Here is a 15931-nt window from a genome sequence, read left to right as displayed (position 1 = left end):
GGACTACTTGTGCACCAAACAGCATAAGCAGTAAGTGATAGACAGAGCTAAGTGATCCCACAAGCAACGGTTCAGATCTAAGCTCTGCAGTCCTTTCACATCTGGCCGAGAAACGTTGGGGACAATTAAACAATTCACTGGAGGAAGAGATTCCACAAATAACCCCTTCCTCCATGTGGGAAGAGCCCAGCACTTCAGTGTATAAGATAAGGCTGATGCATTCGCAACAATCTTCAGTCAGAAATACTGAGTGGATGATCCATTTCAGCCTCCTCCAGTGGTCCTCAGCAATTCAGTTACCAGTCATCAACCAATTTGGTTAAGTCCACACGATATCCAGAAACGATTGGAGATACTGGATACTCCATTGGGTCCATAATCTGACAACATTCTGGCAATAGTACTGAAAATTTGTTCTCCATAACTTGCCACTCCCCTAGCCAAACTGTTTCAATACAGTTACAACAATGGCTTTTCCTCATTATGTGGAAAATTACCCCAAGTATCTCCTGGATATAAAAAGGAGAACAAATCCAATCCGGCTAAATACCACCCCATCAGTCTTCTTTCGATCATCAGTAAAGTAGTGGAATGTCTCAGTGCTTTTAAGCAGCACGTGCTCAGCAAGACCATGGTCAATGACGCCCAGTTTGGGCTCCACCAGAGCCACTCAGCTCCTGACCTCATTACCGTGGTTCAAACATGGACAAAAGATCTGAATTCCAGAGGTAGGGTGAGAGTTACAGCCCTTTAAGTCAAGGCTGCATTCGACCCTGTGTGGTATCAAGGGGCCTTAGCAACACTGGAATCAATGGGTATCAGAGGGAAACTCCCTGCTGGTTAGAATCATACCTGACAGGTAGGAAGATGGTCATGGTTGATGAAGGTCAGACAACTCAGCTCCAAATCTGTAGGAAACCTCGAGCAGTGACCGAAAACTTCTTCAGGGCTACTTCATCAATGACCTCCCTCCATTTTAAGGTCAGCAGTGGAGATGTTCGCCAATGATTGTACAATGTTCTGCAACATTTGTGGCTCCTCAGATACTGAAGCAGTCCATGTTCAAACGCGACAAGATCTGGAGAGTATCCAGGCTGACAAGTGGCAATAATATTCAGGCCACACGAATGCCGGGCCATGACCATCACCAATAAAATACAATCTCACCTGCCCCTTGGTATTCAGTGGTGTTACTATCAATGAATCCCCCAGTATCAAATTCCTGGTGTGTAATCATTGCTCAGAGACTCACTGGTCTCGCCATATGAATACAGTAACTATAAGAGCAGGTCAGAAGCTAGGAATACTGCGGCGAGTAACTCACATCCTGACTTCCAAAAGTCTGTCCATCATCTACAATGCATAAGTCAGAAGTGTAATAGGAGACTCCCAATTTGCCTGGATGAGTGCAGCCCCAACAACACTCAAGAAGCTTTACACCATCCAGGACAAAGCAGCCAGTTTGACTGTCCCTTCATCCACAATGCTCCACCATCAACGGTCAGCAGCAGCAGCAGTGTTTTACTATCTACATGCTACAATGAAATGATTCACCAAAGATCCTCAGATGCCATCTTCCCAACTCACAACCATGTCTATCTAGAAGGACAAGGGCTACAGATGTATGGGAATACCATCATCTTCAGGTTCCCTCCAAGCCATTCACCATCCTGACTTGGAAATATATCACCGCTCCTTCACAGTCACTGGGTCAGAATCCTGGTATTCCCTCCCTAATGGCATTGGAGGTCAACCATAGCAGGTGGACTGCAGCTTTCAACAAGGCAGCTCACCACCACTTTCTCAAGGGCAATGAGGGACCGGCAATAAATGCTGGCCGAGCCAGTGACACCCAGGTTCACGAAATAAATAAATAGAAATTAACAGAGGAAGTTTGCTGAGGTGTCGCAGGGATCGGTGCTTGGGGCCCAGCTGTTCACAATGCCCTTTAAATATTTGGTTGCTGGAATCAAATACAATATATCCCAGCCTGCTGACAGCACTAACGGATGTGGAATTGTGAGTGGGTGAGGAGGTTATAAAAAAGCACCGAGAAGACAAACACAATTGGAGTGAATGGTTAAATACGTGACAGATGGAGAACAATGTGGATAGAGGTGACGGTGTGCTCTTTGGTGGAACCGATAAATTGGCAGCCTACCATTTGGAAAGGATTGGTTGAAACATGTTGATCTACAAAGGGACGTATGCTCCTTTTTGTTGTTTCCTTCTCCATAAACCTCTGAAGTCACTACAGCGCAGTGAGTTCTGCAACCAGAAGTCAATACTGGGCATGGCATTGGCACGCTGACTCATGTATACAGACCCTTCAAGTGGGGAGCTGTAACACTGAAAAGGATCTGCATCTCCTTGTACACCAGTCGCTGAAAGGAGTATTGCAGAAAAAGAAAGCAGTGAGGGAGATAAATGGTGTGTGGACCTTCATTTCAGGGGGATGTGAGTCCAGGAGAAAAGGTGTCTTACTGCAGCTGTACAGGGCCTTGGTGAGATATCATCTTGAATATTGTGCAGTATTGTGTGCAGTTTTGGTCTCCTTACCTAATAAAGACAAACCTGACATTGAGGGAGAGCAGTGAAGGATGACCAGACTGATCTCTGGGATGACGGGCTTGTGGTGGGAGCAGAGTTTGGGGTGACTGGGCCAATATTTCATGGGGTTTAGGAAAATGAGTGGAGATCTCAGTGAAATATACGAAACTCTGACAGGGTGAGACAGATTGGAAGCAGGGATGATAAATACCCTGGCTGGGACTTGTAAAACAAGGGGTCGCAGTATTAGGTACAGGCAGTCACTCTGCATTGAGATGATAATAAATGTCTGCTCTCGCTGACTGGTTACCTGGGGAATTCGCTCGCACCTGGAAAACGAGACACTGCTTATAAATAAGGATTTAGAGACAGTAAAGGGGTAGCGGGAGAGCAGGAGTACGGTGGAGAAATGAAGGGCCAACCATCATTATATTGAATTGGGTAGCAAACTCGATGGACCAAACGTACTACAGCACCGCCTATTTTATCACTTCCCAAGGTTACTCACATTAGTGGATATGTATATCGTGTGGGGTAAGTGCATTGAGGAGATTTTTTCTATGAACTAGAATGGGGAGGCTAAATGTGTTTGCCATTCCCGATGTTTCTGTGCAGTCTGTGGGAAAGCTCTGTCAATGTTGTCACAAGCTCTCAGATGTTAGGAAGGAGGTTTCTGCAGGGTCAACAGGACTATGTTCCCATTCCCTTTTCTGACATTGATGCCGAAGCCGGGTGTTCTGTCCGGTTTCATCCTTTCAGACCTCGGAGTATTTTGAGACAAATGAGTGCCCTTGCTTGGGGTTCAGAGACCATTGAAATGCTTATCACATGTCAGGGTCTTTGGAGTCACTTTGAGGCCAGCCCAGGAAATCATGGGAGATTCACTTCCTAAAAGTACATTGGAGAAGGAATTTCTGTTTCCAATCCATATTGGCTTCAAGGGCACTGTTACCGATCCCAGATTTTAGAACTCGATATTTTATTAATTGTTTTTAACTTCCACCCACTGCCAGATCATTAGCCTGGTCTGGATTAGTAATCCAGTGACATTTCCACAACAGCACCATCTCCACATGGGGACCTGTCGGAAACCACACTGAGCAGGTTATTTCTGTGCTGCTTGACAGCTCTGTCAAAAAGAACTCCCACCAATTTGACCGTCATGATGGGACTGAGGAGGTGGTAATTGGCCAGATTATAATTATTCCCGTTTTAGGGGACTGGAAATAGCTGAGTAATTTTCCACATTGCCAGGGAGATGTCAGAGTTGGATCTGGAATGCAACAGCTTACCCAGGGACACGGCTGGTTGTGCAGCACAAGTCTTCAGTCCTATTGCAAAAATGGGGTCAAGACCCATTGTCTGTGTCGTATCTACTGTGTTCAGCTGTTTCTTCATGTCACGTGCAGCGAATCAAATTGGTTGAAGATTGGCATCTGTGATTTTGTGGGCATCATGGCGAGGGTGAGGTGTATTATCTACTCAACACTTCTGGCAGAAGATGATGCAGATAAAACATTCTTGCAGATGATACGAAGATAGGTGGAGTTGTGGACAGTGAGGAGGGCATTTGTCGTTTGCAAAGTGACTTAGATATGATGCAGAGCTGGGTTGAGGAGTGGCAGATGGAGTTCAACCCTGCCAAGTGTGAAGTTGTCCATTTTGGAAGAACAAAGAAGAATGTGGAATACAGGGTTAATGGTAGGGTTCTTAGTCAGGTGGAGGAACAGAGGGATCTTGGGGTCTATGTACATAGATCTTTGAAAGTTGCCACTCAGGTGGATAGAGTTTGTAAGAAGGCCTATGGAGTATTATCGTTCATTAGCAGAGGGATTGAATTCAAGAGTCGTGAAGTGATGTTGCAGCTGTACAGGACTTTGGTTAGGCCACAGTTGGAGTACTGTGTGCAGTTCTGGTCGCCTCACTATAGGAAAGATGTGGAAGCTTTGGAGAGGGTGCAGAGAAGATTTACCAGGATGTTGCCTGGAATGGAGAATAGGTCGTACGTGGATAGGTTGAGAGTTCTCGGCCTTTTCTCGTTGAAACGGAGAAGGATGAGGGGTGACTTGATAGAGGCTTATAAGATGATCAGAGGAATAGATAGAGTAGACAGTCCGAAACTTTTTCCCCCGGGTACAACAGAGTGTTAAAAGGGGACATAAATTTAAGGTGAAGGGTGGAAGGTATAGGGGAGATGTCAGGGGTGGGTTCTTTACCCAGAGAGTGGTGGGGGCATGGAATGCGCTGCCCGTGGGAGTGGTAGAGTCAGAATCATTGGCGACCTTTAAGCGGCATTTGGATAGGGACATGGATGGGTGCTTAATCTAGGATAGAAGTTCGGCACAACATCGTGGGCCGAAGGGCCTCTTCTGTGCTGTATTGTTCTATGTTCTATGTTCTATGGTCTATCCTTCTCTTTTACACTGATGTGCAGGTCTGTTCCATTATTTAGGATGGGAATGTTTGTGGAGCCCTCTCCTCCAGTCATTCGTTTAATCGTCCATCATCATTTATGACTGAATGTGACAGGAGTGCAGTGCTTCGTTCAGATCTGTTGGTCAAGTCTGGTAGCCTCAATGAGTTAGCATCAGGTTAAAGTTCATGTGAATCTGACTCTGACATGTTCACCCACACTCGTCACTGAGCCATAGATGGTGTTGATGGTAATGGCAGACTGAGGTGTTTCCCTGGTAAAAAGTTACAGGTTGTTGTTTAATGCATGTCTACCTCTCCTGCTGTTGTGGTCTACAGCACTACATGAATACGCAGTTTCGAGCTGCAATATCTGCAATGCAATTCTGCTGTCTGTTCCCCAATTCTCACTGAGACCCATTCACCCATCAGCCCTGCACTCAGTGACATAACCTGGTTTATGATGTGGAAATACTTCCATTTTCATACTCTCATTCTGCTGAGGGTCTCTCTTCCCGTGTCTTGCTTCCAATCTGACACATTCCGCAAAAGCATTTAACTGATCTTAATGCAAATGTTGAATTCACCTGAATCTTTTTCCTTGAGAAATACCATCTTCTGTGTTTAAAGTCAGTGTGTTTCCTCTGTTTCTTTCCCTGATCATGATTAAGAGCTCTGTAGTGTCAGTGATGCCAGCGTTATGTAGTTTCAGAGCCAATGAAGTCTCTAGATTCCCAATCATCTTCACTATATTGTACGTTTCCTCTTTTGGTTTGATACATTATCACTCATGGCTGCCTTGTTCTCCCATGAGCATGTTTCAAGTTCTTGGGATTGCATTTCTGGTATTATCTTTCGAATTATCCCCAGACCCTCCTCCCATTGCTGCTCCATGGTCTTTCCTGCTCAGCTCCCCTTCCAATTAACTCTGGCTGGCAACGCCCGCATGTCTTTGTAGTTCCATTGCTCAATTATAACCACATTACATCTTGAAGAGAGCGTTAGATATAAACCAAAGAAGGAGTTTTGGGAGATGGGACACGAAGAATAATTGGTGGATTTCTCAACTAGATACAAAGGGAGAACGAGAGAGAGGATATACATCTGGAGATGTGGAAAATGAGAAAACTAAATTATCGAAAGAAGTAGATGAACATCCCCCAATGTTTTGGCAATGCCTGTGTGCTGTGGTCCTTTGTACAGTGCATGTACAACAGAGTAATATGTTCAAATGCTGAGTCTGATGCCAGAATATTTATCTCCAATAATATGACAGACACTAGCTTTGGAAATAACCCACCAGGCCAACATATTGAAGTCCCGGTAGAAAGGGGATTAACTGAAATAAGTTGCGACACCAGAATCAAGAATTTGGAGCACATATCCGGGTAAGAATGAGAGAGTAGAGTAGGGAATTCCAGAAAAGGAGGGAATGTTGAGAGGATCAAATCATGTTTTAATGTTTTATCAATTTTATACGTCATATGCATCATTTTTCGTTAACTGTGTCTCTTTTGTTCACTTACAATGTGTTGTGCACATATGAAAAATGCAACATATCTGCGCACACATACATTGATTAAACAGTGTATATAAAATCATTTTTCCACCATTGAAACTGTCCTGTTGTTGTGTTATGAGGATACATGAACACCAACTAGCCACCAAAAGACATGACCCACTATCGCTATGTTCCATACATACAGACAAAGAAGGGCACCACTTTGACTGGTGCAAAGCACACACACATACTAAGACACGCAAGGACCTTCTTAGAGGAATGGTATTCTAACCAGAAGTCCATCAATAAACGCATCAACTTAGATCCTGTCTACATTCTCTTGTTAAAATAACCGGAAATGACATCACCCACTTTAAGAAACCAAGACCTATAAATAGAGAGGTGGGACATCCCACCAGCACTTCAGCAGATACTCTCACTGATGATGTCACCTAGTCCTGGTGATGAAACTTCTGAAAACAAAGCTTCAAGCTCAGCGATCTAACTTGCATACATATGAATTGTTATTTTTTGTTCATTAGTGGAATTTAGGAGTTCTCTGTCGCTCACGTTTTGACAGATTATGATGTGAGGTGAGCTTTTCTGCGTGTGTGGTTTTAATTAACAGAGGGGTTCGACATTGATGTCATAACAGTTTTGGGCCTTGCCGTGTGGCACTTGGACAGACTTGAACAGATTTGAGATACAACAGGTCCCAGCAAATTCCAACTCATTGCTATTAGTGACTTTGATCTTCAAATAAAATTAGTGGGAAAATTCGTTTAATTTTGTTACTTGTGGTTGGTTAAATGAAAAGTGAGGGAAATAGCTTTTAACATTACTAAAGAGGTTCCCAAATTTTCCAAGCAATTTTAGAAATACAGAAGGAGGACATTTTTTAGAATTAGCAAATAGGTTGGAATTGGGTTTAACCAGGGAGAAAAGGGAAGCTGAAATTGTAATGGAGTTGGGTAAGCACTTTGATGTATCAGAGAAATAGGCAACTGCAGTAGAGTTATAAAAACATTACTTGCAAATGTGGCAACTGGAGTTAGAAGATAAATAAAGGGACGTAAACAGAGAGAGAGACGGAAGAGAAAGAGAGGAAAAAGAAAGAGAGAGGGGATTTGAAATTCAGAAGTTGGGAATTAGACAAGAAATTTAAATTAACAGGATGGAGATGAAGGGAAAACGTAGGGATGTATATAACTAGGTTAGTAACTTGCCATATTTCGGTGAGAAAATTGACAAACCCTTTTTTATTTCATTTGAAAAAATGTCTAGGCAGATGACGTGTCCAGTGAACTTGTGGGTAATGCTAGTTCAGACTAATCTGGTGGGCACAGCTGGTGAGGTATGTGCAGCGCTGTCAGATGAGGGGGTCAAGAGATTATCAAGATGTTAAATTGGTTATTTTGATTGGTTATGATTTGGTACTAGAAGCATATAGACAGAAGTTCAGAAAAATAGAGACGGAACCAGGTCAGACTTATATTGTGTTTGAAAGAATTAGCCACAGTCATTTTGACAGGTGGGTGCTGGACTTAAAAATGGATAAGACCTGTGAGGCTTGAAGGGAGATTAATCTGCTGGACAAGTTAAAAGACTTACTTCCAGAGATAGTAAGAATTCATGTGAATGAATAGAAAGTTCAAGAAGTGAGAAGCGCGGCAGAAATGGCAGATAAATATGCATTGTGGCATGTAATGAAATTTAGCGTCTGGCAGAAATTTCATCCTGTGAGGGATAGAAATTGGGAGAAGGGACGATCACACATTACAAAGCAAACAGTAGCTCACAATAGTTCACTACAGGTGAAGAAAGAAGCGCAAGGGGGTTGAAAGGTGGTGAAAGGCCTCAGGTGCTTTCACTATAAGGGAGTGGAACACATAAAATTACAGTGTTAGTGGTTTGAGAAAGGCACAGGGAAAAAGGTTGTTTTCACTGCAGTAAGCTGGGACACACCGTGCTGGGCGTTAAAGGAAGACACTTTGGGGAAAGATGCAGTAGAAGAGGCTAAGCCCAGTGGCACTAGTGAAACTGGTAAAGGAGACCCCAAGTGGAGCCGAGGAGCTGCAGGAAATTGCACAGCCTAGGCCAGGGCTGGGTACGGAGGCAGTGCCTGATCTCTCTAAAGAATTCACCTCTGTAGATAAAGTTTACTCAGAAAGAACAGGGGGAGAAGAACAAGAAGTTATAATTTTGTGAGATATGGGATCTGCTCAGTCTGTAATAGTTGAGAAGTGAGGCGCCGGAAAAGCACAAAGATCAGGCAGCATCCAAACAGCAGGACAATTGAATATCAGGCAGAAACCCATCGTCAGGAACATGGTGGGGGGACAAGGGGGCTGAAAGATAAATACGATGGTAATAGCTGAGCAGGTGGGAGGGTCACTGGGAAGGCAATAAGAAGATATAGGTGGGAGTGATAGTGATATGTCGGAGGGTAGGGTGGAGTCGATAGGGGGAAAGGAAGATGGCGAGTTAGGGCAGTCCAAGATGGCAGTGCTAGGTTGTACGGTTGGATCTGGGAGAGGTTGGTGGAGGCGAGATTTGGAATTTGGTTAAATCAACGTTGATGCTATATGGTTTGAGGGTTCCAGCTGTCCTACCACCGATAGGAGTCCTATCACCCTCCTCTCCGACCTATCACCATCACACCCCACTTGCATCTACCTATCGCCTTCCAAGCTCCCTTCCACCCAGCTCCACCCTCACCCTCCCATTTATTTTTCAACCTCCTTCCCCCTCCCTTACCTCCCACTTTCCTGATGAAGCATTTATGCCTGAAACGTCAACACTCCTGCCCCTCGGATGCCGCCGACGTGCTGTGCTTTTCCAGCCCCACATTTTTCAACTCTCATCTCCAGCATCTGCGGCCTCACTTTCGCTCACCCTCTAATAGTAAAAGATGAAAGTTTTTCTGACTCTTTCTGGCATGTTAATCAAGACCGTGTTAACGTGTGGAATGAGAACAGAAATTAAGCATTTCCTTGTGTAACATCTGGATGGAATGCCAAATCAAGATTAGGGAAGGAACAGTGACAGTGAGTAACAGAGTGTCAGTTCCAGGAATACAGTTTGTTCTTGGGAACGATTTAGCAGGAGGCGAGGTGGGATAGGCGCCCCTTCTGGTGGAGAAGCCAAAGGAAGACGAGGGATTTGGTGAGTTGAAAGAAAATTACTCAGGATTTTTTCCAGACTGTATAGTAACAAGATCCCACTGTCATAAATTACAGCAGGAAGGAAAAACGAACGAAAAAGACAAATGGGTTGATGCTCAGTGAACTGACACCCTGTTTGATGTAACGGTGCAGGATAAACCCTGAACAGGCAGAGGATCAGGCAGAGATGTTTAGTTCAGAACAGCTAATGGACTTACAACAGATATATACACACACATTCACACACACATACACATGCACACACACAGAGAATGAATCAGAAAATATTGTTGAACGTTATTAACTTAAAGATAGAATCATAAAATTAAAATGGAGACCCCGATAGGTTACTGCAGAAGGGAAATGGGCCGAAGTGCACCAGATTGTGTTAGCAGTAACGTACAGTGTTACGGGTAGCTCATAAACTAACTGCAGGCGGTCACCAAGGTGTACAGAAGACTCAGGCTAAGGTACAGAAGCATTTCCACTGGCCTGGAATGCACAAGGACGCTGTTAGGTTTTGTTGTACATGTCATACATGCCAAATGGTAGGTAAGTAACAGGCAGTAATAAAACCAGCACATTTCTTGCCAATTCCTGCATTCGAAGAACCTTGCACGAGGGTTATGATTAACTGTGTAGCTCCCGTTTCTAAAGTAAAAGTGGAAACCAATATTTGCTGACCATAATGAATGTGTCTACCAGATTTCCAGAGGCAATTCAATTTTTGGAGTATCAAGGCAAAAAGGGAGGTGGAGGAGTTGGTAGCTTTCTTTACTCACTGTGGACTGCCCAGAGAGATTCAGTCAGACCAACGGTCTCATTTTACCATTCAGCTCTTTAAGGAAGTCATGGATGGCTTAGGCATACAGCACTTCAAATCAAGGGCGTCCCATCCTGAATCCCAGGGAGCCTTGGAAAATTAGCATCAGACGCTGAAGACCATATTAACAGCGTACTGTCATGGTTGGCCAAATGATTGGGATAAAGGTGCCCCATTAAATTGTTTGCCATTAGCGATGCCCCAAATAAATCGACTCACTTTACTTCCTTTGAGATAATATTCGTACATGAAGTGAGAGGTCCTTTGAAATTAATTAAATATAAATTGACAGGACCGAAATCGGAAATCTTACACCTGGGTTATGTGTACGAGGTAAAGGAGAGAGTAGATGGAGTCGGTGAGTTTGCGAAACAGTATCTGAAGAGCACAGCATAGAGTGAAGCAGGTGGCAGATACAAACTCTGAAACTTTGAAGATTTCCCGTGGGGATGACATATTAGTATTGCCACCAGTGGTAAGAAATCTCTTCAAATCCAGGTTTAGTGGCCCGTTTCAAATTTTAAAAAACGTGGAGTCAGTTCAGCTATCTTGTAAAGATACCAGAAATGACAAAAAACTTTATCGAGTATTTCATACGGATGAGTAATGCACCAGCTACATTTAAGACTCAGAAACAGAGTTGTGGCCAGATGAACAAATGGTGCAGCTTATCTGTATGATGGAGTGATCTTTAGCAAGTGATTGAAAGCTCACATGTTACAGTTGACAGAGCATGTTGAACGATTACAAGAAGCAAACTTGGTAACAAACTTAAAGAAAACAGAATTCGCGAAGGCAGAGGTGACGTTCTTGAGACATTACATTGGCCATGGAAGGTTGACCCCATGGAACACAAAGACGAAGGGCTTTGAGGAATTTCCACGACAATCCTCGAAGAAAGAGGTGCTTCGATTTTTGGAACTGAATGGATTCTATCGGAAGTTTGTTCCAAATGTCAGCAGCGTATTGGCACCACTGATGGATTTATTAAAGAAGAACATAGAATTGTGGTGGACAGAACAATGCCAGGAGGCATTTGAGAATTTTAAAGCAATATTAATCACCACACCAGCTTTAGCTACACCAAATATTCTGAAACCGTTTGAAAATTGTGTTTGATGCTCGGGATATAGGGGTCAGAGATGTATTGATACAGAAAGAAGATGATGGAATTGAATGGCTAATTGGCTACGTGTTGAAAAACTCAATATCCACCAGAAAAAATATACAAAATCTCCATTATTGAACAAGAATGATTAAGTTTCACTCTGGCCTGACAATATTTTAATGTGTATATGACAAACAAATTGTCGGAAATGGTTGTGGACAATGACAAATCTCACATTTTTTGGAATATTTAAAGACCAGAATATGAGTCTATTTAATTGGAGTCTTACCTTACCGACTTTAAACTCACAAAATGTACATCCTGCGGCTCCTACAATGTGATAGCAGATGGGTTTTCACGGATTTAAAGGAAAGCAGTGTAGATAAGATTTGACTTATTCCAGTGTTGTATTGGTGTGCAGAATTAATATGAATGATATAACTGAGATTAATACTTTTGTATTTCATAAAATTGGGATTAAGAATTAGAGGAGAAGAAACGTAATCAGCTTTTCATTCTGCTGGTTCATTTTATTTTCTGAAGTGGGAAGATGTCATGAAGCCAAAAACAGGTTTAGGCACTTTAAGACAGATCGGGTTTTGTTGAATAGAAATTAAAGCCACAGATGTCAGCTAAAGGTCACATTGTTCCACATGTCACCGTTAGCTGAGAAATTGATACCTGAGTTTTGGTTGCTGTCTTCACAGCCGTCCAAATGCAACCAAAGAGTTTAAATAACGCTCAGGATACCAGAAACCAACAGAATTTGAATATTATTGTTTGGACACCTGGACAGCAATCAAATTATGAGAATTATTATATCATAGGGAGTACATAAACCCAGAGTTTTGAACAGTGGAGGGAAAGCTGCTGCCATCCAACAATAGAGCAACTGCTGTAGAGCAGGAGTGCTAACTGGCTATCTCAAACACTCTCTATCAAAGACACATGTTCATCTAAACCTACTTGCAATAAAAAGAACATTACACAAGGAGATCAGCAGCTGAAAGAGTGAACACAGCGGGGAAGATAGAGACTGTATGGTCTTGAGATTTTAATGTTTCATATGTGGGTTGTTGGAACAGCATATTTTTACAGAGTTGGAGTCAGATAGTAAGTATCTAAGAAAAGAGGGGCTTGTATTTGCGAATAGTTGTTGTTTAGTGTTCACTATTAAAGTTAAGAAACTAACTCGATCATTTTTCTTTAAATAGTGGAATGTAGGAGATCTGTGTCGGTCATATTTTAACAGATTACAAGGCGAAGCGAGCTTTTATGGGTGTTTGGGTTTAATTAACAAAGGGGTTCGAGTCCAGTTTGGCCATCTCCAGTATTCCAGCATCTCACCTGTGACTATTGATAATACAAATAACTCAGCAAGAGGCCCAGCAATCACTTTTCTACCTTCCCACAGAGTTCTCAGGTACACCTGATCAGGTCCTGGGGATTTATCCACCTTTAACCATTTCAAGACATCCAGCCCTTCCTCCTCTGTATATCTGCAACATTTTGCAAGATGTCACCATCGATTTCCATGCATTCTATATGTTCCATATCCTTTTCCACAGTAAATACTGATGCAAAATATTCATTTAATATCTTCCCCATTTTCTGTGGCTCCACACAAAGGCCGCCTTACTGATATTAGAGGGGCCCTATTCTCTTCCTAGTTACCCTTTGTCCTTAATATATTTTTAAAAGCAGTTTGGATTCTCCTTAATTCTATTTGCAAAAGCTATCTCATGTCCGCGTTTTGCCCTCCTGATTTCCCTCTTAAGTGTACTCCAACTTCCTTTATACTCTTCTAAAGATTCACTCGATCTATCCTGTCTATACCTGACATATGCTTCCTTCTTTTTCTGAACGAAACCCTTAATTTCTTTAGTCAGCCAGCATTCCCGGTAACTACCAGCCTTCCCTTTCAACCCTGACAGGAAGTTATTACCTGGAATCTAATCGCGGGGTTCAGGGTGGTTTATATACAGAATAACAGATAGCCCGGAGTGAATTCCAGCCTGGAATCGAATCGAGGTGTTCAGGGTGGTTTGTATACAGACCAGCAGACACCCCGGAGTGAGTTACAGCCTGCTATCTAATCGAGGGGTTCAGAGTGGTTTATATACAGAATAACAGATATTCTGGGGTGTGTTACTGCCTGGAATCTAATCGATCTGTTCAGGGTGGTTTATATACAGAATAACAGATACCCCGGACTGAGGTACAGCCTGGAATCGAATCGATCTGTTCAGGGTTGGTTATACACAGAATAACAGATAGTCCACAGTGAGTTACGGCCTGGAATCAAATCGAGGAGTTCAGGGTGGGTTATATACAGAACAACAGATAGCCCAGATTAAGTTACGGCCTGGAATCTAATCGAGGGGTTCAAGGAGGTTATATGCAGAATAACAGATAGCCCGGGGTGTGTTACTGCCTGGAATTTAATCAATGTGTGTTCACTTTAAGATAGGACGGGTTTTGCTGAATCGAAAGTACAGCCACAGATGCCAGCTGAAGGTCAGACTGTTCCAAATGTAACAATTAGCTGGGAAATGGAAGTCTGAGTTTTGGTTGCTGTTTTGACAGCAATTCAAAATCAAACAAAGACTTTAAATAATGCTCAGAATATCAGAAGCCAATGGAATTTGAATATTATTCTTCATACATCTAGAAATCAATCAAATTATGAGAATTATTAGATCATGGGAAATAAATAAACCCAGCATTTTGAAAATAGAGGGAGAGCTACTGCCATTCAACAGCAGATTAACTGCTGTAGAGCAGGAGTGCTAACTGGCCATCTCAAACACTCTCTATCAATGTCACATGTTCATGTAAAACATACTTGCATTAAAAAAATCATGACCCAAGGAGATACAAGCTGAAAGAGTGAACACAGCGGGGAAGATAGAGACTGAGTGGTCTTGAGATTGTAACGTTTAATATGTGGGTTGTTGGAACAGCATACATTTTACAGAGTTGGAGTCAGATAATAAGTAGCTAACTAAAGAGGGGCTTGTATTTGCGAATAGTTTTTGTTTAGTGTTCACTATTAAAGTTAAGAAATTAACTTGCTAATTTTTGTTTAAATAGTGGAATGTAGGAGATCTGTGTCACTCATATGTTAACAGATTAGGATATGTGGCGAGCTTTTCTGGGTGTTTGGTTTTAATTAACAAAGGGGTTTGACTCCACCTTGTAAATGTACATTCACACTAACCCCATTTCCCTGAAGTTGGCCCATATCCTTCTCGTGCTTTCCGATCTACATATTTATCCAAATGCTTTTGAAATGTTGTTAATACACCCACCTCAGCCACATTTTCTGGCAGCTCATCCACATACCAGCCATTTGTGTGGTCCATCAGGTTCTCTTTTATTCCTTCCCCTTTAACCTTAAACTGGTCCCCTCTCGTCCTTGATTCTCTAAACTTTGGAAAAGACTGAGAGCATTCACCCTATCCATATCCCTCATGATCTTATACAGCTCTATAAGGACCCTCCTCAGTCTCCTACACTCTAAAGAAAAGGTCCTTGCTTGTCCAACCTCTCCCTATAACTCAGACCATTGGGTCCTGGCAACGTCTTTGTAAATTTCGTCTGCACTCTTTCTAATTTAATAACATCCTCCCTATAACAAGGTGACAAAACTGAACACAATACTCCAAGTGTGGCCTTACCAAAGTCCTGTGTCACTGCAACATAAATTCCCAACTTCTGGACTTAATGTCCTGCCTGACGAAGGCCAGTGTGCCAAAAGCCTTCTTCACTGCCCTGCCTACCTGTGACTCCACTCTCAGGGAACCGTGCACCTGAACACCAAAGTCCCTCTGCCCACTGCACCCCTTAAGACCCCATTCACTGTGAAACTCCTACCTTGATTTGAGATTCAAAACTGCAAGACCTCACACATCTATATTAAATTCCATTTGCCATTTTCCGGCCCACTTGTCCACCTGATTAAGGCCCTGCTGCAATTTCTGATAAACCTCCTCACTGATCATGCTCCCACTTACTTTAGTGTCATCTGCAAACTTACTAATCATGCCTTGTACATTCTCAACCAAATAATAGATAACAAAAAGCTATGGACCCAACCTCCAGTCTGACAGGAATCCTTCCACTAAACCCTCTGCTACCTATCAACAAGCCAACTGTGTATCCAATTGGCCAGTTCCCCCAGTAGTCTACGTGATGGAACCTTCCAGAGCAGCCTCTCATGTGAACCTTGTCAAAAGGCCTTCCTGAAATCCACAGAGACTACGTTAATCATTCTGCCCTCATCAACATTCTTGGTCACTTCACCAGAGGACTCTAAGAAATTTGGGAAGCATGATCTCCCAATCACAATTTTATGCTGACCAGTCTGAATT

Source organism: Chiloscyllium punctatum, chromosome 28 (genome assembly GCF_047496795.1).
Source record: "Chiloscyllium punctatum isolate Juve2018m chromosome 28, sChiPun1.3, whole genome shotgun sequence".
Classification (NCBI taxonomy): domain Eukaryota; kingdom Metazoa; phylum Chordata; class Chondrichthyes; order Orectolobiformes; family Hemiscylliidae; genus Chiloscyllium; species Chiloscyllium punctatum.
Note: the sequence above shows the minus strand (reverse complement) of the source record.